Source organism: Balaenoptera physalus (genome assembly GCF_965194825.1).
Source record: "Balaenoptera physalus genome assembly, chromosome: 5".
Classification (NCBI taxonomy): domain Eukaryota; kingdom Metazoa; phylum Chordata; class Mammalia; order Artiodactyla; family Balaenopteridae; genus Balaenoptera; species Balaenoptera physalus.
Window position 1 is genome coordinate 146635069 of NC_138884.1, and position 27335 is coordinate 146662403.

General features: G+C 51.8%; 1 protein-coding gene across 1 annotated transcript in view; it reads left to right on the forward strand.

Annotated features, from left to right (window-relative positions):
- Positions 1–210: 210 nt before the first annotated feature.
- SORCS2 (sortilin related VPS10 domain containing receptor 2) overlaps positions 211–27335 on the forward strand; it is a 557426-nt gene continuing 530301 nt past the window's right edge. The window contains exons 1-2 of the mRNA XM_082462103.1: positions 211–3859; positions 7765–7955. The gene's annotated coding sequence lies outside the window, so the exon portion shown is untranslated. The remainder of the gene's footprint in view (positions 3860–7764; positions 7956–27335) is intronic.

Here is a 27335-nt window from a genome sequence, read left to right on the forward strand (position 1 = left end):
AATAATGCTGCATAACAAATTATCCCCAAATTAGGTGGTTTATTACAGGAAGTACTTATTTTCTCACTCATGGGTCTTCAGGATGGCTGCAGCAAGTCTGGCCAAGGCTGGGGGTCAGTAGGGCTTGGTTCCCAGCCTTGGGTTGGTTTCAGGTTTCCTCCACGTGTCTCATTCTGGGGGCCAGGCTTGTGGCGGATCATCACGACACAGGTGCATTTAAAGCCTCTGTTTGCATCCCGTCCTCTAACACGCCATGGCCCCAGGCCAAACCTGGTCGGGCACAGAAGCATCCTCCACACATGCTGCTTATGTGTTGGCTCCTCCACTGGACTGTGAACTTCTCGTGGCCTGTGCCTGAGTCTCACGTGGTCCCAGCGCCAGTGAAGAGTGGGTGCCCAGAGTCCTTGAAGAGCTGACTCCACCCCCTGGGGCCACCTGCTTGCCTGTTGCTGCCCTCACCAGCTGCTAGGTCTGCCCACACAAGTCCTCCTTCTATTGAGGCTGTCTTCAATGAATGAATGTCTCCTATTCCTCACTTATCTTATTGATTATGTTAGTTCCTTCTGATGTGGGAAGTAAATTCATTCTCCTGATGGGGAAGGAGTCACAGAGGCTGAATTCTTTGCCTCGGATACGCAGTGGCATCACGCACGCAGCAGGTGCTTTTTTAAAGTTGGCCGGCCGGAAGGTGGACTGGGGTTTGGGGTGTCATCCAGGTCAAGCAGGCTGCCAGGCAGGCGTGAGCAGCGGTCCTGGCGGCGGTGCTGGCACGTAGTAGGTGTTCAGTGAGTGCTCCTTTCCTTCCCTCTGTTGGGTGGCACCCCCTCTGGATCAGAACCCCTCACAGGCCTCCTTTCTTCCCTTTCCTTCTCTGCACCCACCCTGTCTGTTCACGGCCTCCCAGGCTTCTTTCCCCGTTGCACGCCGTGTGCCTTCCATCTGAGTGCATTGTTTCTCCTGAATGGCGAGAGGCTCTGGGAATGAGGTTGCCAAAAATGCAGGCTTGAAACCAGAGATGTTTTTCCAAGAGGAAAAAGAATTTTAAAATCTTGGCCTTGGGACTTCCCTGGTGGCGCAGTGGTTAAGTATACGCCTGCCAATGCAGGGCACATGGGTTCAAGCCCTGGTCCGGGAAGATCCCACATGCCGCGGAGCAAATAAGCCCGCGTGCCACAACTACTGAGCCTGCGCTCTAGAGCCCGCAAGCTATAGCTACCGAGCCCATGAGCCACAGCTACTGAGCCTGCGTGCCTGGAGCCCGTGCTCTGCAACAAGAGAAGCCACTGCAATGAGAAGCCTGCGCACTGCAACGAAGAGTAGCCCCCGCTCGCCGCAACTACAGAAAGCCCACACGTAGCAACGAAGACCCAACGCAGCCAAAAATAAATAGATAAATGAAAAAAAAAAATTTGGCCTAAGAGTTTTGTTCCAGGAAGAAAGTGAACCCCAAATCTTCCTTTGGGACGTAGCTTCTTCCAGCTCCCCATCTTGAGATGAATTTAAAAGGGAGAATCATGGAGGGTTGAAGGGACTCTGTTTTGACCTGCAGCTTTGCCCTCCTGGCTGCTCACCTCTGTGCCTAAGCTCATCCTTCTCCCCTTTGTGGGAAAGGCCTTTCCCTGCCCTAAACCGCTCTGGCTCTTACTTACCCTTCAGGGCTCAGCACAAATGCCTCCTCCTCCACGAAGGCTCCCTGGTCATTCTGTGCTCACACAGTGAGGGGCAGGTGAGTGGATTGGACTCAGAATCAGACAGCCCTGGGCTCGGGTCCAGGCCCTGTCAGCTGTGTGAGCTTGAGCAAGTCCCCAGTAACCCTGGGCCTCAGTTTCCCACCCATACAATGAGGATGGTAAGGGCAGCACTTACCTTAGGGGGTGACTGAGAGAATCAAACAGCACCTATCCCCAGAGTGCCCGGCCCCTGCAGATAGCAGGAATAGCTGTCTCATCATCACTGTCCCTGAGTTTCTGCAAAAGCCTCACAGCTCCCATGCCCTGTGCACCCTGTTCAGGCTGGGAAGAGGCTGGCAGAGAGCTCAGTTGGGGGTTTCCTGGCAGACTCCTCTCTCTGTAGCTGCCTGCAGGAGCAGTACAGCTTCTGGACTCTGCCTCCCAGGCCAGGGTCTAAGAGCTACCCCTGGTTGCCCTGAGACCCCGACAAAGTTTGACCTTTCTCCCTCACTGCTCCTGCGTTGCTCTAAAATGTCTTCAACTTCCTTTATTACACAAACAAGCATCATCATCTGGCAAAGGCTTTGTTTAAATTAATGTTGCATAAAAAGATGGAATATCACTTATTGGCCTTGGCAGCCGTGTGACGAGACAGCCTTAAAGCTAGTGACCTGGTCACTGGCTCTTAAGAGTTACAGAAACATTTTGCTGATCGGTGTAGAGGTTTCTCCCTTCCTGGAGCGGCACAGATGATTTTGGCAGGATCAGACCTGGAGTGCAAACTCTCTTCTAATGCATGGGGTTGCAGCAGGATGTGACTGAAAAAGCCTAGGTTTGGCGTCTGTCAATTCTCGCTGTGCCCCTACCCAGCTGGCCAGCGTGGGCAGGTCGCTTCCCGATTTGCACCCCAGACCTCTCATCTGGAAAAGAGATTAATCTCTCCCTCAGAAGGGAGCTGTGTGGATTCGCTGAGATGGTGCAGGGACTTGACTGGCCCACGGGAGGAGCTCAGACGATGCCAGAGGCCCCTCCCCAAGGCCCCTAAGTCCAGGCAAATTCCCTGAAATGTCAATTGCAGTAGGTGACCCTTTTGGTCAAAATCTCATGACCTTAAGAATAAACTCAATATTCTTCTGCTCGGTGTTCAAGTCCCTCCAAGATCTGCCCCCTGCTGTTTTCTTGCCCTGTGACCTCCCAGGTTCCCGCCTGAGAGGGGGTGGTTAACCCTCGGAACTCCACCTTCTCTCATCTCCACCTCCGAGCACACGCCCTCATTTCTGTCTCAACGCCATTGCTCGTTGGCAGACAGGCCTGCGTTCATACTCTCCTCTGTATCATCAGGGTTCTAAGCTGTAAGTAACCGAAATCAACTCTGGCTGATTTAAGCAGAAAAAGAATTTGCTGAAAAGGAGAGTGAGTCACCACGGAATTGCTGGACAACGAGGTGGGGAGGCAGCTGGGGCGCATTCAACGGAAAGTAATAGCAAACTCGGCTCAGAATGACTAAAACAACAAAGAAATTCACAGTTCCCTGTAACAAGCGGAAATCCAAAGGCAGGGCAGCTCCAGGGGTGGTTAATTCAGGGGCTCCGTGATGGACGCTAAGACCCAGATCTTTCCATTTCTCTGCTCTGCTGGGCGTTCCTGGTGGTCACAAGGTGGCTGGAGAATCACATCCGGACACAATGATGTCCAGAGAGAAAGAAGAGGTGCTCTCTCTCTACGAGTCATTCCTGGAATTAAAGGACTCTCCCGGCATCCCTTGGGGCAGCCCTCTCATCAATCTCATTGGCCAGATGGACATCACGTACCTATGCCCCGACCAATCATTGGCAGGCATGTGGACCAATCGGGAGGCTTGTCCGTAGCGGGTGGGCGTGCGAGTTGGTGCCCGCCCTTTGGAAACAGGCTTGGCAGCATCTCCTAAAGGTGGGCCTTCAGTGCCTCAGGACCAGCAGTTCCACCCGCACAGCAGGAGCCGCGCGGCAGAGTGTTCTCAGCAGCTCTTTGTTCGCCCGCAGAGCTCTGGTTCCCTGGGAACCAGCCCGGTGCACGTCGCCCGGAGATTGGACGAGTCAGCTACGGAATAGTCACCCAGTGGAATGCCACACAGCCGGCAAAATCAACAGCCGCAGTTGTGTGCGACGGAACAGATGATCTTAATTAACAGTATGATGTTGCGAGACAAGGTACGTTTAAAAGATTATAGAGTCAGTAAGCGCCATAACTTAAACCTAAAAACAAAATACGGAGGTTTTGGCAATGATGCCGACTTACCTGCGAAGGAAAGCAAGGGAGTGATGCAGCCGGATCCAGACAGGGTTACCTTGGGTTGGAGGTGGGGCAAACCGTTTGGCCCTGCTGGGCTCTTTAAAAAAAAAAAAAAAAAAAAAAAAAAAAAAAAATTAATTAATTAATTTTTGGCTGGGTTGGGTCTTCATTGCTGTGCGCTGGTTTTCTCCAGTTGTGTCGAGCTGGGGGCTACTCTTCATTGCGGTGCGCGGGATTCTCATTGTAGTGGCTTCTCTTGTTGCGGAGCACGGGCTCTAGGCAGGCGGGCTTCAGTAGTTTTGGCTCGCGGACTCTAGAGTCGTGGCGCAGGGGCTTAGTTGCTCCGCGGCATGTGGGATCTTCCCTGAGCAGGGCTCGAACCCATGTTCCCTGCATTGGCAGGTGGATTCTTAACCATTGCGCCACCAGGAAAGTCCAGCCCTGCTGGGCTCTCTTTCCAAGGAGGATAAGTGACATGGAATGGAGATGGTGTCTGTGGATGCTACCTCTGTCCGTTCTGGATGGGGCCAGACCCTCAGAGCCCCCCTCCTTGATAGCTCTGGGTCTCCGAGCTCCACACCTTTGAGGTGTGGCAGCTCCTCCTTGCCTCTCTCCTCTGGGTCATCTCTAACAGGCCTCCCTGCTGGGCCTCAGCTCCGTCTGCCGTGCTCTCCCACACAGCACCCTCCAGCCATGCAGGACCCCTCTGCATGGAAGGGGCTCCCTTCCTCCGTTTGACAAACCCCTACTCTCCCTCAAGGCCCAGCTCAGAGGTCATGTTCTCTGTGACATCATCAGTGACTGCGCAAAGCCCTGAAGGAGGGTGGAGCAAACCCTGGAGTACTGATGGGAGTGGACTCCTGGTAGAGGGCACAGCAGATGCAAAGGCCCTGGGGCAGGAGTGTGCCAGCAGTGTTTCTGGAACAGCAAGGAGGCCAGTGTGGCTGGAGCAGAGGGGGCGTGGGGGAGTAAGAGAGAGGGGCTGAGAGGGTGAGGTCTGGGTAGTGTCGGCTGTGGGTTTTATTTTTTAATTTTTAGTTTACACTGGACTATAGTTGACTTACAATGTCGTGTTAGTTTCAGGTGTACAGCAGAGTGATTCAGTTTTACATATACATGTATCCATTCTTTTTCAAATTCTTTTCCTATTTAGGTTATCACAGAATATTGAGCAGAGTTCCCTGTGCTCTACAGTAGGTCCTTGTTGGTTATCCATTTTAAATACAGCAGTGTGTGCGTGTCAGTCCCAATAGATTGTGGTGTTTTGTAAGGACGTGGCTTGCACACTGCCTGTGATGGGAGGGAAAGGTCAGACTTTGGGTTTCAAGGGAACCTCTGGCTGCTGAGTCGAGAGCAGACTGTCAGGGGCAGTTAGAAGGTGAGGATGAAGTAAAGTCCTGGGTATGGCAATCACGGCCTTGCAGGTGCTGGGCTGCAGTGTCATCTCTTGCCCTGTCCCTCCCTGTTCCCCAGTTTCTTCCCAAACACACACACGTATGCCCCAGTGACACCCACCCAGTGGGTCCCTTTGTCTTACTTTCCTTCCTGATCTAACTACCTGGTGAAGTTCTGCATTTGAGACCCCAGGTGGGTGTCCCTTCCCAGGGAAGCCTCTCTGAGCTCCTCTGTGTCCCGATGGCATACTCACCATTCCCTCCTCTCAGTGTTCCAGAACCTTCCTCCCCCCCCCCACTGTGTACCATGACACCATTGACCCTTGACTGAGCACCTCCTATGACTAGGTCCCATTTGACCGTAAAATAGTGCCACCACTGTCCCCATTTTACATATGGGAGAACTGAGGCTGGGAGAGAGGGTCAGGCCACCTGCTGAAGAGCACACAGCCCACAGGTGGCCAGGGCACCGGGCACGGTGTGTGTGTTTCCTCTGCTAGGCTGGTGGTCTCGGGGGGCAGGGGCCTGGCCCCCTTCACTTCTGGGTCCCGGGGCCTGCTGTAAAGGCTGCAGCGGGGCTTCTGGGGGCCCAGGCGCGTCCACTGGCAGCCACCATGGGCCATCTCCAGCCTGGGTCAGTGCCAGGTGGGCAGCCTGCCTCTGGGTCTCAGGCTTGGGGGCACTTCCTCCCTGCGAAATCTCATTCTTGGTGTGCTGGGAAAGATGGAGCCTGGCTCTTGCTTCCCTGTGCGGGGCTGACTCTTCAGCTCTTAGCACTTTCCAGCAATCTGTTTGTTTTCTCCGTTTGTCTCGTTTACTGTCTCTCGCCGTACAACAGTGCTCCTCAGCATTGGCACGCTTGCTGTTTTGGGCTGCGTCACCCTCTGTGGGGCGCCTGCCCTGCCCGTTGGAGGACGTGGGGCAGCATCTGTGTCCTCCGCCCACCCGAGGCCAGGAGCAGCCCCACCCCCAGGCTTGTGAAGAATACCAGACGCATCTCAACATTGTCAAGTGGCCTCTGGGGGGAAAAAACCCACCCCTGTTAAGAACCACTGCCTGGAACGTCAGCTGCGTGAGGGCAGAAAGTTTGGTCCGTGTGTTCACTCTGGTGTCTACCCCTGACCCCCCTACCCGCCCAGGATGGGTCCTGGGTCATGGGAGGCCTGAATAAACACTTGCTGAGCGTCGCTGAGCGGATCACATGCAGGCACGGCCAGGTCTCTGCAGGAGGTGGTGTCGCCCCATTTCTCAGCTGCGGAAATGGCTGTCAGGAGAGTTGAGCACCTGCTAGAGGCGAGCGTGAGATAGGCGGTGCCAGGAACAGGGCACACCGTCTGGTCACAGTGTCTTTGGTGTCCCAGCGCAGGGACAGCCTTCAGCTGGCCAGTGCCAGGCCCGGAGGGGCCACGTGGAAAGGTGAATGCATCGAAGGGGCCAGTGACTGCATCTTCTCTTGGCTCTCGTGTGGACCCATGGTAGCCGATGGCAAAGTGCAGCAAAATTAATGGGAAAAAAACAACCAAAATATCATCCAGCCACGAGAAAGGACATCCTGCCATTTGTGACAACATGGCTGGACCTTGAGGGCACCATGCTAAGTGAGATAAGTCAGACAGAGAAAGACAAATACTGCCTGGTATCACCTATATGCGGAATATTAAAAAAAAAAGTCAAATTCATAGAAACGGAGAGTAGAAAAGTCATTGCCAGGGCAATAGGGCTTGGGGGGTGGGGGAATAGGGGAAGAGGGAGAGGTCAGTGAGAGGTTACAAACTTTCAGCTGTAGGACGAATAAGGGGTGAGGATCTAACGTAAAACATGGTGACTATGGTTGATAACACTGTATTGTATAATTGAACTTTGCTAAGAGAGTAGACCTTAAATGTTCTCAGCAAAAAAAAAAAAAGAAAAAGAAAAAGAAAAAAAAAGAAAGAAAGAAAGGCAAGTATGATAAATGTGTGATGCGACGGCTGTGTTAATTAACTAGATGGGAGGAATCTTCCCACAGTGTATCCGTATATCAAATCACCATGACATACACTTTAAATATCTTACACATTTGTCAGTTGTACCTCAAGAAAGCTGGAAAACCCCACATCAACTGGAGGTTTTGGGGGAAGGCTGGTGTGGAAGCCCGGGTCGGGGTTGGGGGGGGACCCTGACCTTGGAAGGCAGGGCCTGGGACGTGTCAACCTGCCTGTCTTGGCACAAAGCCCCCGCCCGCCTGTCTCGATGCGCTGGGCTTCTCTGCGAAAGCCGCTTGCTTGGATGCCGACGGGGCTGGCGGGCCGTGTGGGGACAAGGCGCTGATTGATGGGCTCTGGGAGATGGGTTACAGTCAATCTGAATGGACTCGGGGCCTGATTTGAAAGTCACATCCTGACTAAACAGAACATTAATCTGAATTTCATGTTTTGTTACTCTTGCAGACCCAGCTGTGTCTGTGCCAGGCAGGGCGGGGCTGCGTAGACTTCGCTGGGAGGATGCCACCCACCTGTCCTCCCTGCCCACATCGCAGACCCGATGGAGGGAAACAGCTTCTCTCTTTTTTGGATAGTTCAGCTGCAGGTGAGCAACAAGGCAGAACAGCAAAGACTGGGGCCAGCCTCCCCCAGCAAAGGTAAAGTGGGGACTTTTGAAAATGGGGTGTCCCAAGTCACATCATCAATATCGCCGTGTTTCAGAGCAGCCAGGAGGCCCCGGCCTTGGACTGGGGATGTGGGTTCTGGGAAGAGGGAGGAAGTGGGTACCAGCTGGGCCTGGCAGCAGAGCTGGGATGTGGACTTGTGGCCGACCTGTCCTTGACCTCGTGAGGAAGGGGTGGGAAATGCCAATCAGAGGAGGCTTGCAGACCTGCCCCTCCCGCCCTCAGGGCTGGCAGATCTGCTGCCATCACTGCCAAGCTCCGACGTGGCCCCGGCTCTGCTGTCCCGGTGCCGCTCCTCACTGCCATGCACTGGGTTGTGCTCAGGCCTCCACCTCCAGCCTCGTCCTCCTTTCCCCCTCCCCCCAGCCCCATGTAGAGCAGCCAGGCCCCTCCCTCACTCAGTAACCTTCGGTGGCTCCCTATTGCCCGAGAGGCATTAAGGCACCAGCTTGTGGGGGGGGTCACATCCTGGCTCAGCGTATTAGCCAAGTGGCCTTGGGCAAGTTTCTTAGCCTCTTTGTGCCTCAGTCTCCACATCTGTACATGGGGATAAGATCAGCCCCCAGGGTGATGTAGGTTCAGGTGAGGGAATGTGTGAGGCCCTAGGGCAGTGCGGGCGTGACCTGCGCCTGTCCGCCCCCTCCGCCTGCCTCCTCACACTCCGGACAGGACCAGGGACCCCGCCAAGGCCCCTCCCCGCGCTCAGCACCTGCTCCTGCACCCGGTCTGCCTGAGAGCTGTCAGGGCCCCTCCTTCCAGGCAGCGTCCCGGCCCTGGATCGGCCGCTCCAGGGCTGGGCTCTCACCCGATGGCTCTCACAGGCTGTGGGCTCCCTGGGGACGGGGCTGGGCCGTATTCATCTCCACCGTCTCTGCTGCTAAGCGCAGAGCCTGGCCCCGAGCTGGGACTTGGGGGATGTTCGGGGACTGCAGGCCCCTCTACTGTTTGCCGAGTCTCTCTACTTGTCCCCTCCAGCCTGGCTTGTCCCTGCCCCCCATCTTCAGGGGGCACCCACTGAAAGGGGGGTAATTTCTGAGCCCCCTGAAGCCCACTGACACGCCAGCCCCGGAGCTGGGGCCTCCGGTGGGGTTGCTGGCGACGGACGGCAGGCCGTCTGTCTCTATTTATCTCTGCCGAGGCAGCCCCTTCCGGGGCTCCAGCACCTTATTTACGGCCAACTTGAGGGGCTTGCGGAATCCTTTCTGGATTCGGCTCCATTTATCAGCCCCTTCTGACGGGGTGATCACGGCCTCATCACTCTCCTGTCATTGGCTTCCCCGCCTCCCTTTCCCAGCCTTTCCAGGGAGGAGGAGGGGCGGAGGGCAAGGAAAGGTAAACTTATTAATGGTCGTAATGACAGTGACTTCTTGAGGGCTCACCGTGCACCTTTTATGCATCCTCTGTGCCGTCCCCCAGCTGTTCTTCAGGGCACGAACATGACCACCTCCATTTACAGCCCAGAAACAGAGAGGTTGAGGGGCCACCTGGTGTCACACAGCGAGAAGTTGGCGGGGCTGGGATTGGAGCCTGGCATCCTGGCTCCAGAGCCTATACTCTGTGGCCTCCACATCACTGCTTGGCACCTGCAGCATTATTACCAGAAAGAGGCCATGGCAAGGTGGCTGGGGCAAAGTTGTTTGCCCAGTCAGTGAGTCAGTCAACAAGTGTTTCTGAGACCTGGGCACTGGGGACACAGATGATAAATGTCAAAAACGTTTTATATGTATTCGCTCATTTAATTTGCTAAAGTAAAATGCATGCAAGTTAGGTGCTATTGTTATTATTCTTTTCCAGTATGGTTTATCCCAGGATATTGAATATAGTTCCCTGTGCTATACAGTAGGATCTTGTTGTTTATCCATTCTCTGTGTAATAGTTTGCAGCTGCTAATCCCAAACTCCCACTCCATCCCTCTGCCCTTGGCAACCACAAGTCTGTTCTCTATGTCTGTGAGTCTGTTTCTGTTTCATAAATATGTTCATTTGTGTCGTATTTTAGGTTCCACATATAAGTGATATCATACGGTATTTGTCTTTCTCCTTCTGACTTACTTCACTTAGTATGATCATCTCTAGCTGCATCCATGTTGCTGCAAATGGCATTATTTCGTTCTTTTTTATGGTTGAGTAGTATTTCATTGTATATATGTACCACATCTTCTTTACCCATTCATCTGTCAATGGACATTTAGGTTGTTTCCATGTCTTGGCTATTGTGAATAGTGCTGCTATGAGCATAGGGGTGCATGAATCTTTTTGAATTATAGTTTTGTCTGGATATATGCCCAGGAGTGGGATTGCTGGATCATATGGTAGTTCTATTTTTAGTTTTATGAGGAACCTCCGTACTGTTTTCCAGTGGCTGCACCAACTTACATTCCCACCAACAGTGTAGGAGGGTTCCCTTTTCTCCACACTCTCTCCAGCATTTGTTATTTGTAGACTTTTTAATGATGGCCATTCTGACTGGTGTGAAGTGGTAAGTTAGGTGCTATTATTAACCTCATTTTACAAATGAAGAACAGGCAGAGGGGTGTTAAGTGACTTGCTTAAGGTCACACAGCAAATAAGTGGGGAAGACAGGGTTGGAGCCCAGCTGTGTCCTGCCTTGGAGGTGTTCATGGTCTAGTCCGGCCATCACCATGCAGGGCCACGGGATCGCCGGGGAACACTGAGGAGTCTGAACCCAGGTGGGAACCTGGCAGGCCGATGGGTGGAGGGGCGGCCACCCTGGAGGGGAGAGGGGAAGGTCTACGAGGGGAGAGGGGAAGGTCTACGTGGGGAGGCCTGAGGGTGCCCTGTCTCCACCCGCCACCCACTCACCTGCAGACATACCCTGTGGTTACTGCGCTGAGAGCTGGGCACACGGCCTGAACGGGGTTGGCTCCTGCCCTCTGGGGGCTCTTCCGGGACCAGAGCAGTGGGAAGGGCAGGCCCACTGCCAATGACTTGGTGCTGAGCCCTGGAGGAGCATGGGGCATGGAATCCTCCACTCCTCTGAGGCCCACCTGATCTCCAGGTGGGGTGGGCCGGGAAGCCAGGTACCACTTCTGTTGGGGACGAAAGGGCTTTGGTGGTGGACCTGGCGCCGAGGCCCAGAGGCAGCCGAGTCCCTCCCACCCCGCTCGCTGCAGCCACTGTGAAGTCGCCACCCTCCTGACCTCATCTGGTAGAATTTAGACCTGCCTTTGGAGGCCTTGTTTCACCAAACCATTTAAGAGTCAGTGTGAAGCTCATGTGGTGTTTGCACTCGCCTCCTCTTGTTACGCCTTGGGCCTCTGGGCTGAAGAGAAAGGCCAGCAAGAAGAGTTCATGGTGGGGAGGTTGTGATTGGGCGGGGGACAGCAGGGGGTCTGTGGCCGTGGAGGGGCAGAGAGTTTGGGACTTCTGCCACCCAGGTGCTGTGTGACTCTGGGTTCATGACTTAACCTCTCTGGGCTTCAGGGCTAGAGGTTGGAGAAATCCATGGGTGTGGGGAAAGCTGTTGTCCCACTGAACAAAAACAGCCAACTGCTTTGTGCCTAAGAACCTTAGTTTTTGTCCAGTAGGGTCACATTAATGGAACATTCCTGTCTATCCTGTCCTTTGTTACCACTCACCCTTCCCTAGCTCAGCCCCTTGGTTAGGATGGTGTTGTCCTAAGTACCATACACATTCCACTGGGTACACAGGACACTGGGCCCAAGAGGACAGCTTCATGGGCACAAGGGGACTTTTTGGGGTGATGGAAATGCTCTCCATCCTGATGTGCTCGTGGTTACATGACTATATGTATTTGTGAAGACTCAGAACTGTCCATCAAAAAGGGTGGATTTAACTGTATATGCATTATATCTCAAAAGTATTTTTCCATAAAAGTCTGGCACATAGTTATTAGATTTATTTCTAGGTAGTTAATATTTTGTGTTGATATTCTACATGGTATATTTTTAAAATTACATTTTCTGTTTGTTGTTGGTGTATAGAAATAGAATTGAGTCTTCTCTATAAAGGTTACATCCAAAAAGCTTTCTGGATTCTCTTAGTACTTCTAATAATTTGATGGTAGGTCTCTTTTGTGTTCTTTATGTAGATATGGTGTTTGTGAATGAGAGTTGTTATTACTTTCTTATACTTGTATTTATTTTCCTTGCCTTACTGTAGTAGCTAGGATCTCTAGTACAGTGTTAAATAGAAGCAGTGAGAATGGACTTCTTGTGTTGATTCTTTTTTTTTCTTTTTTTTAAAGTATTTGTTTATTTATTTATTTATGGCTGTGTTGGGTCTTCGTTTCTGTGCAAGGGCTTTCTCTAGTTGTGGCAAGCGGGGGCCACTCTTCATCGCGGTGCGCGGGCCTCTCACTATCGCGGCCTCTCTTGTTGCGGAGCACAGGCTCCATACGCGCAGGCTCAGTAGTTGTGGCTCACGGGCCCAGCTGCTCCGTGGCACGTGGGATCTTCCCAGACCAGGGCTCGAACCCGTGTCCCCTGCATTGGCAGGCAGATTCTCAACCACTGCGCCACCAGGGAAGCCCTTTGTGTTGATTCTTATTAGAGGGAATGCTTCTAAAGTTTTCTCCCAGGAAAGATTACATTTGTTTTAGGTTTTGGTAGATACACTTCTCAAGTTAAGAAAATGTCTTTCCATTTTTCATTTACTAAATGTCTTTTTGTTTTATTTAACATCATGGTTGTTGGGTTTTATCAAAATCTTTTTATGCATTATTGAGATGATCATGTTTCCCTTTAATCTGATCATATGGTGAACCACACTTAAGAATTTCTAATGTTACATCATCTTTGCATTACCAGGATAAACCCAGCTTGGTCATGGTGTATTTACATTTCACTTTTACCTTTATTTTGTGTATACGGCTGAATTCTGCTTGCTAATGTTTTGTTTAGGATTTTTCCATCTTTGTTTATGAGTGAAATAAGCTAAATTTTTCTTTCTCATGCATTTTGTCTCTGGTTTTGGCATCCATGTTATACGAGTCTCACAGAATGGGAGAGTTTGGATAAGACTGGAATGATCTGTTCCTTGAAAGTTTGGTACCATTCAAGCTTGGTGCTTTCTTTATGAGAAACTATTGATTCAGTTATCCTATTTTTTAAAAAATGTATTTATTTTAATTTTGGCTGTGTTGGATCTTTATTGTTGTGTGCGGGCTTTCTCTAGTTGCAGTGAGCGGTGGCCACTCTTCGTTGTGGTGCGCGGGCTTCTCACTGCGGTGGCTTCTCTTGTTGCGGAGCACGGGCTCTAGGGTGCACAGGCTTAGTAGTTGTGGCTCACGGGCTCTAGAGTGCAGGCTCAGTAGTTGTGGTGCACAGCTTAGTTGCTCCGCAGCATGTGGGATCTTCCCGGACCAGGGCTTGAACCCGTGTCCACTGTATTGGCAGGCGGATTCTTAACCACTGTGCCACCGGGGAAGCCCCAGTTATCCTACTTTAAATCATGAGGCTCTTCAAATTTTAAATTTTTTCCTCAGTAAGTTCAGTTGTCATAGTTCTTGTTAGGAATTTGTCTATTTTATTTTAATTAATTAATTAATTAATTAATTTTTGGCTGCATTGGGTCTTCGTTGCTGTGCATGGGCCCTCTCTAGTTGTGGCGAGCGGGGGCTACTCTTTGTTGCGGTGTGCGGGCTCTAGGTACGTGGGCTTCAGTAGTTGTGGCATGTGGGCTCAGTAGTTGTGGCTTGCAGGCTCTGGAGTGCAGGCTCAGTAGTTCTGGTGCATAGGCTTAGTTGCTCCGCGGCACATGGGATCTTCCCAGACCAAGACTCGAACCTGTGTTCCCTGCATTGGCAGACGGATTCTTCTTAACCATTGCACCACCAGGGAAGTCCTGTCTATTTTATTTTAAATTTAAAATGTATTGTCATGAAGATTCTTATCATATTGTTTTATTAGTATTTTAATCTCTAATATATCTATAGTCATATCCATTTAATTCAAATATTGTTTATTTATGTGTTTTTTTTCTTGATCATTCTTGCCAGAGATTAGTATCTGTATTTCATTAGCCTTCCTAAATAATGGACGTTGGTTATTTATATTTTTCTTTGTTTTCTGTTTCACTTATTTATCCTCTTCCTTCTACTTTTTTGGGGTTTATTCAGCTGTTACTTTTATGTCTTAAGTTAGATGCTTATAGCTCATTGGTTTTCAGTCATTCTTTTCCAGTGTAAACTGTTAAGGCTACCCATTTCCCTGTAAGAACAACTTTAGCTGTTCTCTACAAGTTTTGATATGCAGCATTTTCATTACCATGTGATTCTGGGAATTAAAAACATCTGTATGTTTTTTACTGGACCCATGATGAACTTTGTTTTCTGGAAGAGAGGAAATGGTGGGACATGATGTTATTAGCGCAGGTGATATAGGTCCTGTCAGGGTCCTTAAGAGGTGTTTTTTGTTTATTTTGTGTTTTAGTTCGTTTTAATGCAACATTTGGGAAGGAGCAAGGTGCAGAATTAATGCTTTACATCGTTTACATACATTTCAAGAACACCAAAACAATTCTCTAACTTCTCTATGGACACATAGTAGTGAAGGTGTAGACTAGCTGTCCGTCTCCCAACTTCTCTGTAATTGTTGCCCTGGGAGAGGAGGGAGGACAGGCCCCAGGGATATGAAGGAGGCCTGTGTCTGCAGTGTTTTGTTTCTTATAATAAAAAGACCTCAAGCAATGACAGTAAGAGCTGTAAGAAACTATAAGAATTTAAGAAACTATAAGAACTTTCTTAAACTGTAAGAAAAATCTATCATTTGTGGGTTCTGAATGATGAATACCCAGGTGTGTGCCACCTTGCTCTGCCTGGGATTGAAAGTTTTCACAACTAGAACTTTGTGGGCATTAAAGGGAAAAGAGAGAAAAGAGATTAAGACGATGCCAGAGAGTGGCCCCTAAAACGCACATTGCGGGGTCTGAGCAGCTGCAGAGCAGGCCACTACCCAGCTTTTAGGCAGCTGAATTAAAACAAGTCTTTGGGAAGTGATTCATCACTTCCCAAAGTGAAACAGTGATTCATCACTGTTTCTCAAGAGCCTTCCTCTTTGGTTTAGGGATTCCACTTTGGGGAATTAAGGGAGGAAAAAGAATTTGGACAAAGAAATAAAGAGGTGAGAAGATGTTTATGAAAATCGTTTACAACAGTAAAAATTTTGAAACAATAGATGATAATAAATAAGTTATTATATATTTATGTGCTAGAAGATTTTATATCGTTTTCATAAAAATGGGGCTGATGAAAGATTTTAATAATATAGGAAAACGCTTATGGTTACATTTTAAGTGAAAAAAGCAAAATTATTTATACCATATGATACGTGTGTGGGAAGAAAAATAAATTCAAAATATCCAGAATGCTATCAGGGACGTCTCCAGCTGGTTTTTATTTCCCAAAGTATAAGAGTTTAGATCTGATTTAAGAAGGGAAAAACTGTGCCACAGGGCAGCCTGGTAACGGAGCAGCGAGCGGTAGCTCACTTCCAGCCAGGTGAGCTCTAAGTGCTTTGTGTGTGTTGATCTCGTTTGAGCCGTCCCTGTTGGTCGGCACTGTGATTGTCCCCATTTACAGATGAGGACACTGAGGCCCGGAGGAGTTCAGTGATTCGCCCAAGGTCACACACCTGTAAGTGGCAGAGCTGGGGCCCCAACCCAGTGTCAAGGAGAGAGAGCTGTCAGGTGACCTGCCCCCACGTCGGAGCCCAGATTCTCCTGGACTGGCCACTCCCTGCATGTGCTAGGGTCTGCCTGCCGTGTTAATTTGGCTGGGCTGCGGCGCCCATATATTTGGTCAAACACCAGTCCAGGTGCCACCGTGAAGGTATTTTTCAGATGAAAGTAACATTTAAATCAGTAGACTTGCAGTAAAGCAGACGACACTCTGTGGCCTGGGCGGGCCTCGCCCAATCAGGTGAAGGCTTTAGTGAGAAAAGGACTGAAGTCCCCAAGGAAGAGGGGGGTCTGCCAGCAGACGGCCTTCAGCTCTTTCCGGGCTCTCCAGCTCGTTGGCCTGCCCTGCAGATTTTGGATTTGCCAGCCCTCACCATTACACGAGCCAATTCCTTAAAATAAATCTCTCTCTCTCTCTCTCTGTGCACACACACGCACATTCACTCTGCTGGTTCTGTGTCTCTGGAGAACCCTGACGGCTACAGACCCCTTCGAGGGCCAGGTCAGAGAACCTCCTGTCACCTCTGTTAGGACCTGAGTCCTGCATGGCCCCCTGGATGAGTGACTTCTGGACACCAAGGGCCTGGCTTCCACGCTAGAGAGACGTGTGGCAGTCCTGTGTTAACTGCACGTCCAGAGAGGGAGCTGCTGCTCTCTGCTGCTTGTGGGGCGATTCTCCACTCCTGGCAGGAAATCCCCTCTCAATATTGGAAAGTCATTTCCTACTTTCAAACTGCGTGTTCATCTGTCAGTGTTTCTGCCGGTCTTACCCCACAGATCAGCCCCGAAATGGAATTTCTCCGCTGCACGTCCCTCAGCTCTGGCCCATCTCACCCCCTCTAGCGATCCAGATTGGGTTCCTTTAATCTCCCCTCATAAATCAAAACCCCGGCTATTAATCATAGTTGTCTCTCAGAGCGGTCTTTTTACTTCTCTCATGTGGGTAACAATTCTTATCCCCTTTTCCTACCCCAGATGGAGATTGATTATCTTCATTTGTGTGCAGGGAGATGAGAATGACTGTGCCGTGAGCGCAGGCGGGGCCCTGTAGGATTTGGGAGCTCCGTGGTGTGGGAGTCTGTCTCCCAGCACCTGTTCCCAGTGTCCTTGGCCAGTTGGAGTTGAGCGCTCTGTCTAGCCAAGGCTGGGCCTCCAGGTGCCATGGGTGATGAAAGATGGTACCTACGCTTCCAGTGCCCTCAGCCGCACCGCGCCCACCTTGACACGTGCCAGCCTGGCTGTTTCTCCCTCTTAGATAGCTCTGGTCTCTGTGGCATCCTCCCTCTGGCCCTGCCCAGGCCCCGACACCCACCGTCTCATACCTCAGAGCCTTCTCTTTCCTCATTGGCCTCATACACCCCAGTGTGTCTTTCACACTTTAGCAAGAGCAAGTCCGCTCACAGGGAAATCTGACTGTGCCATGTCTGTTCAAACCCCATTGCAGTCATGAGGCCCTGTCCTGACCTGACTCTGGAGGCCTGTCTGGCACACTCACCCATGCGCCCCTGCTCCAGCCGGGTCCCGCCCCGGTGGTTCTGAGGGCGAAGCCCGTCTCTCTTGCCTCTGGGCCTTTGCACATGATGCTTCCTTTCCTGGTTCAGGTTTCAGCTTATAATAAAATAGTAGCAATAATGACAGTGGCCTTGGTGGGTTAATATATTCGGCCTGTGAGGCAAGAGAGGCAACTCTTAACCTCACCCCTGGGTCACCCCTTCCACATGAGCCACAGCCAGGCCACTGGGTTTCGGAGAAGTAGCTCCTGTCCCTTGAAAGGTGAACATAGTTTCCACCTAGGGCCCAGGTGCACTGATTGTCACCCAGCACGTGTGTCCACACTGGCTCGTAGGGCAGGTGTTCGCTCCTCTGTGTGGATTGGCTCAGAGAGGCTGCGTAACCTGCCCAGGGCACACAGCCATGGGGGCAGAGCCCCAGACACACTGTGCTGGGGATGCAGGCCTGGGGCTGGGCTCTCAACCTGCCCTCTCCCCAGCTCCTGGCCCTAACACACGTCCCCCAGCTTGGCGCCTGGGGAAGCAGGCAGTTCTGGGCGGTGCCGTCATCCAGAATCATGGGAGCCCCTCACGGGGCGTGGCGGTGGACACGGCGTGTCCTGTTGCAAAGGCTCATGTCATGTCCACGGTCACAGTCTGCTCATGGGTGTGGGCTGCTGCCCTGGGAGGCATTCTGGACCTTTCGGGAGCCAGTCAGGATTCCTGACTACGGTGAGGAGGGCAGCTTCTCCAGTGGGGTAAGAACCTCGGCACTCAGCTGGCACGTCAGGGGAGAGGCCGGTCAGCATGGCAGGAGCAGTGTGTGTGCACGGGGACCTCCACGCACCATGTGTCACCCGCCACGTGCCGTACTCAGCCTGGCTCTCCGCACCTGCTGGGACCCCAGCCCCCTGCTGGCTGGCCCCCTCCTAACAGCACCCACTGCCTTGGACTGCCAGTGTAAGCGGTTCAAGTTCAAGCGTGTCCACTGCGAATGCCAGCACACAGTAGGAGGCAGGGTTGTTAAAGGGATGGGCGAGTGGATGATTCTGCATGCTCTGACCTGCGGTTTGGCATGAGAATTAGGCTTAACTGTGGAGACCCCATGTGCACGGGGTTGGTGGCCGGTGTCAAAGATAACAAAGCCGGACACTGGCCACAGTGGCAAGGACAGATTTCAACCAGTGATAACTGTCACAGTAGGGAAGAGTCCAGCGTGTCCCGAACTTCACTTGGATTTGTGCAGAGGTGACTGGGCGTCTTAGAGGGAGTAGGGAGATGGGGGCTTGGTGGAGTCGGGGAGCTGAAAGTTACAACGAGTGGAACGGGGCATGGGTCCATGTGACACCCATCTGGGTTTGCTGACTGTGCTTCTGGAGTTAGGTCCTCCCCTCCCACGGAGGCCGGGACACAGGCCCACCTCAGGTGTGGGCTGGAAAAAACAGTCAGTTCTTGTCAGCCTTCAGCTTCCCAAGCAGGCTCTTCAAGGGGGCCTGGGGTCCTCCTAGGGAGGCTGCCTTGAGCTGTTAGAAACTACAGTGGTGTTTGGTCAAGTCTTGGCCAGCCAAGGTTGAGGCCTGAGAAAGGGCTCCGTGGAGGCTGTCTCGAGTTGGGTCGAGGAGGGCATCTTTGTCACCAGCCAGGTGGGGATTTGGGATTCTCGTGGGGGTGAGCCTCCTTGGGGGAGGGGGCTTCTGTCCACAGCAGAGCCCGTCCTTGTCTCCATCTGCAGAGACCTGCGCACTGGACCAAATGCAAAAGATGAAATCCCAGGAGGATAAAGACACCTGCTGTGGGCTGAATTGTGTCCCCCAAGTTCACGTGTTGAAGCTACAACCCCCAGTGTGACTGTATTTGGAGACAGGGGCTTTAAGGAGGTGATTAAGGTTAAATGAGGCCATGAGGGTGGGGCCCCGACCCTCTGGGGTTAGTGTCCTTATAAAAAGGGACACCCGAGCTCACTCCGTCTCCACCATGTGAGGTCACAGCGAGAAGATGGACGTGTACACCCCAGGAAGAGGGCCCTCACCAGAAACCGCCCCTGACAACACCTTGATCTTGGACCTCTGGCCTCCGGAACTGTGAGAAAATATATTTCTGTTATTTAAACCACTCGATCTGTGGTATTTTGTTACGTGACAGGCCGAGCTGACTCAGACAGTGACTAATGACAGACTGATAGGAAGGAGAAAGAACACGAAATTGGCCAAACCCAGAGGCTTCAGCTGTGTTTTCTCCTGACAAGAAAGACCCTGCAGAACATTCGCTTTTGCTAAGTAACAGTGTCCGTCTCCAGATGCGGCTTCACACTGTTCTGAGCCAGTAAAGGACAAGGGAAAACTGCAGCCGCCGAGATTGATGTCCTGGCACGAGGCCCCGGATCCGCCCTGCAGGCTGAGTTCTGGCCATGTCCATGAGCCCGAGAGCTGCAGGGAGAAGCCGCTGGGAGCCGGGGGGGGGGGGGTGCGGGGCTGGCGGGACTGGCCCCCCTCTTGGCCACGCGATTCTGTGGGCCTCCCCCAAAGGCAGCTTGAGCAGTGCTGTCGACGGATGAAGTCAGCTCGTCACACACCATGCTGAGTGGGGACACCTCTGAGACAGATTTTCGGGTCCCCTTGGAGAGAGGGTCCGTTGAGCTGTGTGTTCTGTCATCTGTCCCGGTGGCATCAGCTTTGGGAAAGCGAGACCCGCTGACGCTGGATGCTGGATGTGCTGTGATTTCTCTGGGGTGCAGGGCCCAGAGCAGAGGGGGCCGCAGCCCCTCTTCTGTGGCCCTGTGTTCACCGGGGCCCCAGAGGGTGCGTTCGTGTCCTAGAGCTGTTGGGACAAGTTGCCACAAACTAAGGGCCTTAAAATAACAGAGATTTGCTCTCACAGCCCAGGAGGCCAGGAGTCGGACACCAGGGTTGTTCCAGGGTGGCTCCTCTGGTGACGTGGATCGAGGGTCTGCTCCGGGCCCCTCTCCCGGCTCCCAGCCGTTTCCAGCAGTCCTCGGGGTGGCTTGGCTCTCCCTCTGTCCTCACACGGTCTCCTCCGTGTGTGCCCGTGTCTGCAGTCTCCCTCCTTTCTCGTATGAGGACACCGGTCATTGGATTAGGGCCCCCCTTAGATCCAGGATGGTCTCGTTTCAAGAGCCTGAATTACATCTGCAAAGACCCTGTTTCCAAATAAGGCCACAATCGCAGGTTCTGGGGGTGAGGATGTGGGCATATCTTTCTGGGGCCCCCATTTAACCCCTCTCCAGAGGGGAGTGACTGGACAGGGGCGAATGAGGGCACCGTTCGCAGGGCTGTGTTGGGGTCAGGGGACCTGCAGGGCCCTCCCTGCTTCAGTAACCACATCTGAACCCCAGGGATAAGGAGATGCGTGGACACCCTTACACCGGGGCGGCCTCCAGACCGCGGGCCTGGCTGACAAGTACCTGAAAGATGAGCCAGACGCGTGAAGGCTGGAGGGCTGGTCCGTGCGCGGCGGCAGGTGAGGGGGGGTCCACCAGGCAAGAAGGGGCAGGAGGCGGGGCGGGTCGCTCTGGACCCAGCGGGAACCGCCCGGGCAGGGTCAGAAGTGAGAAGCCAAGAGCCGGTAGCTCCGAGCTCAGCACGGGTGAGCTTGGCCAGGCCAGTGTCTCCCCGCCCGCTGCTCTCCTCATGGTGGCTGATGGCCCGCAGGCAGGTGGGCAACCACAGGCCTTTCTGAGGCTGGACGCAGGTGGCCAGGGGAGAGGGTACCTGTGGGAGCAGGTTCTGATGGGCAGCAGGAGATGATCGTGCTCAGCTCCCGGGATCGCGACCTGCCAGTGAGCCCTGGCCCGGAGAGCAGGGGCGGGTCAAGTTCCCACCGCGGTGAGAACCCAGCTCCCTGCCCCTGGCCTGTGTCTTCTGCGAACACAGGACAAAACCGAGACGCGACGTGTTTCTCCAGGCCCTTCTCACGACAAGGAACCTGGTGTCGCGTTCAGCTAGCCTGTCCCTTCCCACCGGGGTTTCATCTAAAAACTGCAGAAGCGGTGCGTCTGCCCTGAGAGCGTGAGCGTCGGACGGTACAGGGGGACCCTCCCCGGCCGCCCAGCGCTGCCCCGAGGTGACCGCCCCCCAGCTTGGCGGGGACTTCCAGATTTGCTGTGATCTGTTCAGTGAATGTATGAACGTCGAACTGTGTTCCAGAAGCAGAGCTTGGTGCCTCCTGTTCCCCTGCTCTCCGTGCTCGCTCTGTCCTGGGCCTTTGCCCTCTGGGCGGGAGGCCACCTCATTCCGCAGTGGCCGGGAGCTGGCTGGGTCTGGGTCTGACTGTCCCCCGTGCACATCATGAGGCTGACGCTGAGGGACACTTCGGTGTTTCCCAGTGTCCTGGCTGACAGACATCGCCGCAGAGGTGCCTTGGTGCCTGCCCGCTAGCGCCTGCCCGCCGGTTCTCAACCGCGTGTCTTGCTAGAAGTGGAACGAATTGCTGGGTCAAAAAAGTCACGTGTTTAAAGCTTTGATGGAGATCAAAAAATCGCCCGCCAGATAGGGTCGAGCCACACTTTCACGGCTCTGAGTGTTGGCAACTTTTACAATTCTCACTGGCTGAGGAGTGAAGGCTCTTAATACAACCCAGGACAGTCGTGATACGGCGTGAATCTCCTTTTCCACTTCAACCCCTTGGTTCCTCTGCCCCGTCCGGAGGGGCCCCGGCTTGGGCTTGTCCTCACTTCATGGCCCGTGATCCCCTATCCCCGTTCCCCGCTCTTCCTCTCCTGCCCCCCTCCCCCCGAGAGGACTGTCCTAAGTGTTTAATGCACATCTTCATTTTTATAAAGTGTGCACAGATCTTTTCTGGGCATGGATTTTGAGTAAACTTTTAATTGAAAAATCACACATGTAGAAAACACACATAGAAAAGTACACAGATCCTAAGTGTAGAGCTAGAAGGATTTTCACAATATTTACTAAACCTGTGTGATCGGCACCCAGGTCAAGAAACAGAATGACACCGTCCCCCAAAGCCCCTTTGTTCCCCTCCGTATTCTACAGGGGCTGGTCTGTGGGTTGCTTCTGGTTTGCTGGGGCTTTTGGTGAGCACATGTGTGTGCGTGTAAGTTGAATTCATGCCAGTGAAGTTGTGATGCGTGGCTCACGTGGTTTCGCTGAGTTCTGTGGTTTTATTTATTTATTTATTTTTAAAATTTATTTTATTTATTTATTTTTGGTTGCGTTGGGTCTTCGCTGCTGCACGCGGGCTTTCTCTAGTTGCGGTGAGCGGGGGCTACTCTTCATTGTGGTGCGTGGGCTTCTCATTGCGGTGGCTTCTCTTGTTGCGGAGCTCGGGCTCTAGGCGCGTGGGCCTCAGTAGTTATGGCGCGTGGGCTCAGTAGTTGTGGCGCATGGGCTCTAGAGCGCAGGCTCAGTAGTTGTGGTGCACGGGCTTAGTTGCTCCGCGGCATGTGGGATCTTCCCGGACCAGGGCTCGAACGCACGTCCCCTGCATTGGCAGGCGGATTCTTAACCACTGCGCCACCAGGGAAGCCCCCCAGTAATATTCTTTATGGCTCTTTTTTTAAGCCAGGATCCAGTCAGGGATCACAGGTTGTGTTTAGTCGCCGTGCCTCCTGCTCTGCTTTAACCTAGCACAGCCCCGCCCCCCCTGCCCCCCCTTATAAAACGTTTATAACTTGACGCTTTAGAAGAATTCAGGCCACTTATTTCGCAGAGTGTCTCTCACTTTGGATTAGCTGATTTTTTCCTCACTGTAGATTCAGGTCAAACATTTGTTGTGTCTTTCCCGTTACGTCACGCCGGGAGGCACATGAAGTCATTTTGTCCCCTTTGGTCACCTGGTTAAGGTGGTCTCCGCCTGGTTTCTCCAGTATAAAGATGCCTTTCCCTTGGTAATTCGTCGGTGACCCAGCAGGTAATGTTCTGAGACTGTGGGAATAGTTCATGACCCAGCATCCCTTCACCAGTGGCTTCAGCATCCATCCGTGGTCCTTGCCTGAATCAGTGAGTACAATGATGGCCAAAGAGCGGTGATTTTCTAGTTGTATTTTTCTGTCTCCATTTAATCGTGTCCATTCTTCTGAACAGAGTGTTCCCTCCCCCACTGCACACCTAATGTATATATTCCTTTTCCCCCCGCAGCGTGCTACCATCTGTCATTGTCATTAATTTTTTTTAATGTTCAGACTGTCCCAGATTTGAGCGGTGGGAGCCCATCTTGTTCTTTTGACGTGTCCCCATGATTTTTGGATTCTTTGTTAGTTACTCTTTATCATACCAGCAAGATGTTGCAGACCCACAGTTTCTTTGCCGCAGACCTGGAGTTAGCCATTTTTCCTAGGAGCTTTGGTTCCTTTTAGAGGGTGGTTTTTAGAAATCAGTGTCTTGGTCTTAGCTGAACTCATTTATCAAAAGGTTTCGAGCTACAATGATTGATCTGTTATTGACTGATTCCTTCTTTCTCACAGGAGAGCTCTGGAATGAGACACATGGATTTAGTTATACTCAACAGCTACTTCTAGCAGGCTGAAACCCCCAGGGAATAGCCCTTCTCTTTCTCCCAGGGATTCTTTCTGAAAGCAGATCCCCCTTGTCCTGGCGGAGATGTTGCTGGATTAAACACAGTCTAATCCCTCATTGGTCCCCATCGGCTCCTCCCTCTGGTGTCCCCAGCAAGCAGAGACCGTCCTGGGTTAGGCCACAGCTTTCAAGAGTTACCTCCATGCCTGGGGCCCCTGGAGGCTTCCAAGACTCCCACCTCGTCTCTGTCCCTGGGAGGGTCACCTCCCCTTAATTGTGGGTCGGCGTTTATGTGAGCCAAGTTTTCTGGAAACTCTTAGAAGGTACAGTTTTCTCTCAAAGTAGGTCAAACTGGTCTTGTTTCCAAGTCCCTCCCTGACTCACCTGGGCCAGAGAAAGCATTTTAACAGGGAAAGAACTAAAAACAGGAAGGAGGGGGATTTGAAGTGAGGAATTTGCTGTGCTGCCTCGCTCAAGCCTCTCACGTGTTTGTGTTCCTAGGCGCAACGTAAGGAAGCCTAAAGGTTTCAAGTCAGAAATATTTGTGTCCGAAGCATCACTTTGCTGCTCACTGGCTGTGCAAGACTGGGCAGTCTGTCCATGCCCACTGAGCCTCAGTTTCTCCATCTCGTAGGGATGACAATTGTCCTCTCACTGCAGGCTCAGTGCGAGTGTTAAAAGTGAGAATAGTAGGGAAAGTGCTTGCCCAGCATCTGGCACATAGCTTGTAGTTAATAAATAGTGCTATAAATATTACTAAATGGAGTAACTAATGTGAACCCTAAAGTGCTCTATAATTAGAAAGGGTTGATAATTTACACATAAAAGTCAGGGTCCTTATGATCTGCTACCAAGGCTGGCACATAGGAAAACCTAACTCCCAGCCCTCAGGGAGATCTCACTTGGGGCCTGACCCCTGCCCACTGTCACTTCATCATGGAGAGAGCATGGTGAACTTCTGTGTCCTAGAAGGCTTAGGGGGACTATCCCTCCCACGAAGGATAACTAGAAAATGGAGCGATACTAACAATGGGGCAGGGTCTCAGGGGAGATACAGGCTCAGGGAGGGGAGCACGGCATCTGGGGCCACGGCTATCCTGGAGCCTGCTTTCTGAGATGTTGAGTGATGCCCCGACAGCTTCATGCGGTGCCGGGACTAGGGGCTCTAGTCGGCTGAGTAATGGCCCCCCCTCCCCCACCCTGCAAAGACATCAGGTCTCAATCTCTGGAACCTGTGAGTGTTACCTTCCGTGGCAAAGGGGCTTTAAAGATGTGAGTAAGGATCTTGAGATGGGGAGATTGTCCTGGATTATCTGACTGGGCCCTAAGTGCTAACACTTGCCTTGTAAGAGGCAGGCAGAGGGAGAAGACAGAGACAGAAGGTGAGGCCATGTGGCCACTGAAGGATGATGCCACACTGATGACTTGGAAGACGCAGGAAGGGGCCGTGAGCCAAGGGATGTGGGACGATGTCAGAGGCTGGAAAAGACAAGGAAACAGATTCTCCCCAGAGCCTCCAGAGGGAGTAAAACCCTGTCAACACCTTGATTTTTCCCCAGAGAAACTGATTTCAGACTTCTGGCCTCGAGAATTGTAAGAAAATAGATGTTGTCTCGAGCCACCAAATTTGTGTGTAATTTGTTACAGCTGCCACAGGAAATGAGTACAGGGACCCTCCAAGGCAACCTGACCTGGTCAACCCACCTCGTTTTGAGTTAGGACCCCAAAGGGCTGCACCTTATAAGTGAGGGTGAACAGGAGTAGACAGACCCTTGCAGGACTTCACTTCACTCCAGCTTCACATAATCCTAATCCCTGAAATTGTGCTGAGATCATCCAGGATAGCTGCTGCCCCAGACAACCAGCAGACACATGTAAATCCTTTCTGGACAGAGGTGATATCATCCTAAACCTCAATTAGGTAAATACAGTGTTTAGACACAATAACAGATTACCAGGCACGTAAGGAGGCAAGGCAGCATGACAAAAGCTACAGAAACAACAGACTGAAGAAGCAGACCCACAGGGAATTCAGATAAAGTGGTTATCAGATATGAGCTTTAAAATAACTATGTTTCCTGCATTCAAAGGGATAAAAAATGGGATTGAGGATTTCAGTGAAGAGCTGGAAACTATAGAAAGGAGCTCACTGGAAATTGTAGAACTCAGAAGTGTACTCAATGAAGTTGGGAACCCAGTGGATGGGTTTAACAGCAGATTGGACACAGCTGAAGAGAGAATTGGTGACATAAGAAGGCTTGAAAGAAAATAACCAGAATGAAGCACAGAGTCAAAGGATAGAAAATAGAAGAGAGTAAGAAACAGAGGATAAGATACGGTTAGAAATCTATCATACATGTAACTGAAATTCCAGGAGAAAAGGAAAGAAATGGGGTAGAAACAATATTTGAAGAGATAATGGCTGAGAACTGATGGAAGACTATATTAGTTTGCTTGGGCCGCCATAACAAAATGCCAGATTTGGAGGAGGGCGTTGCTTAAGCAACAGAACTTTATTTTATCATGGTTCTGGAGGCTGGAAGTCCAAGACCAAGATGTTGGCGGGAGCAGTTTCTCCTGAGGCCTCTCTTGTTGGTTTGCAGACGGCCGCCTTCTCACTGTGTCTTCACATGGCCTTTCCTCTGTGTGTGTCTGTATCAAAATGTCCTATTTTCATAAGAACAACAGTCATATTAGATGAGGGCCACCCTGACAGCTTCATTGTGACTTAATCACCTCTTCAAAGATCCTGTCTCCAAATACAGTCATATTTGGAGGTACCAGGGATTAGAGCTTTAATACAGGAATTTTTTTTTTTTGGGTGGGGGACACACAGTTCAGCCGTAACAAAGACAGTACATCATAGATTCAGGAATCTCTATGAACCTCAAGCAGGATAAATAAAACCACATCTCTCCACGCCATGGTAAAAACTGCCAAAAACTAAAGGTAAAGAGAAACTCTTAAACAGCCAGCAATAAAAGACAGTTTTCCTTCCAAGGAGCAACGGTTAGAGCGTCAGCTGACTTGTCAACAGAAACAGTGGAAGCCATGAGACAGCGCACGGTATCCCTGAAGAGCTAGAAGCAGTAAACAGCAACCTAGACTTTTATACCAAGAGAGAATGTCCTTCCAATTTCAGGGCAAGGTCACTGCCGCAGTCTGGGTCCAGTCAGGAGCTGAAAACCACACAGTGTATCAAACAGAGAAGCTGAATGTAAAGAACAGTTAAACTCTGATGAAAGAGTGCCCATAGGTATAGGGAAACTCTATATATGGTCGCTTAAGGCTGAGAGAGAAACCAGGAAGAAGAAATTGGAAGGGCCCCTCTCCCGCCAGGGCTGGGTTCGGGCCTTGGAGGGGATGTGGCTCAGCCTACCCGACAGCAGAGAACTCGGCTGGGTTTCCTAACGTAGAGCCGGTCTGGAGCCTTTGGGCGAGCAGGCAGCAGTTAGGACACAGTGATAACGCAGACGGTGTGGCCGCACAGAGAAGGTGGCATCTGGGGTGCAGGTGAGCTGCATGGGGGCTGCAGAGGGAGCAAAGGCTTGGTGGGGAGCCTCAGGGGGGTGTAGGGAGGAAGTCAGTGGTTTCCCAGGGATTAGGGCGGTGGGGAGGAGGGAGCGGTGGAGAGAGGGTTACACAGGGCACTAGGAACATTTGGGGTGATGCATTTATTTTCTTGATTATGGTGATGGTTTCACGAGCTGT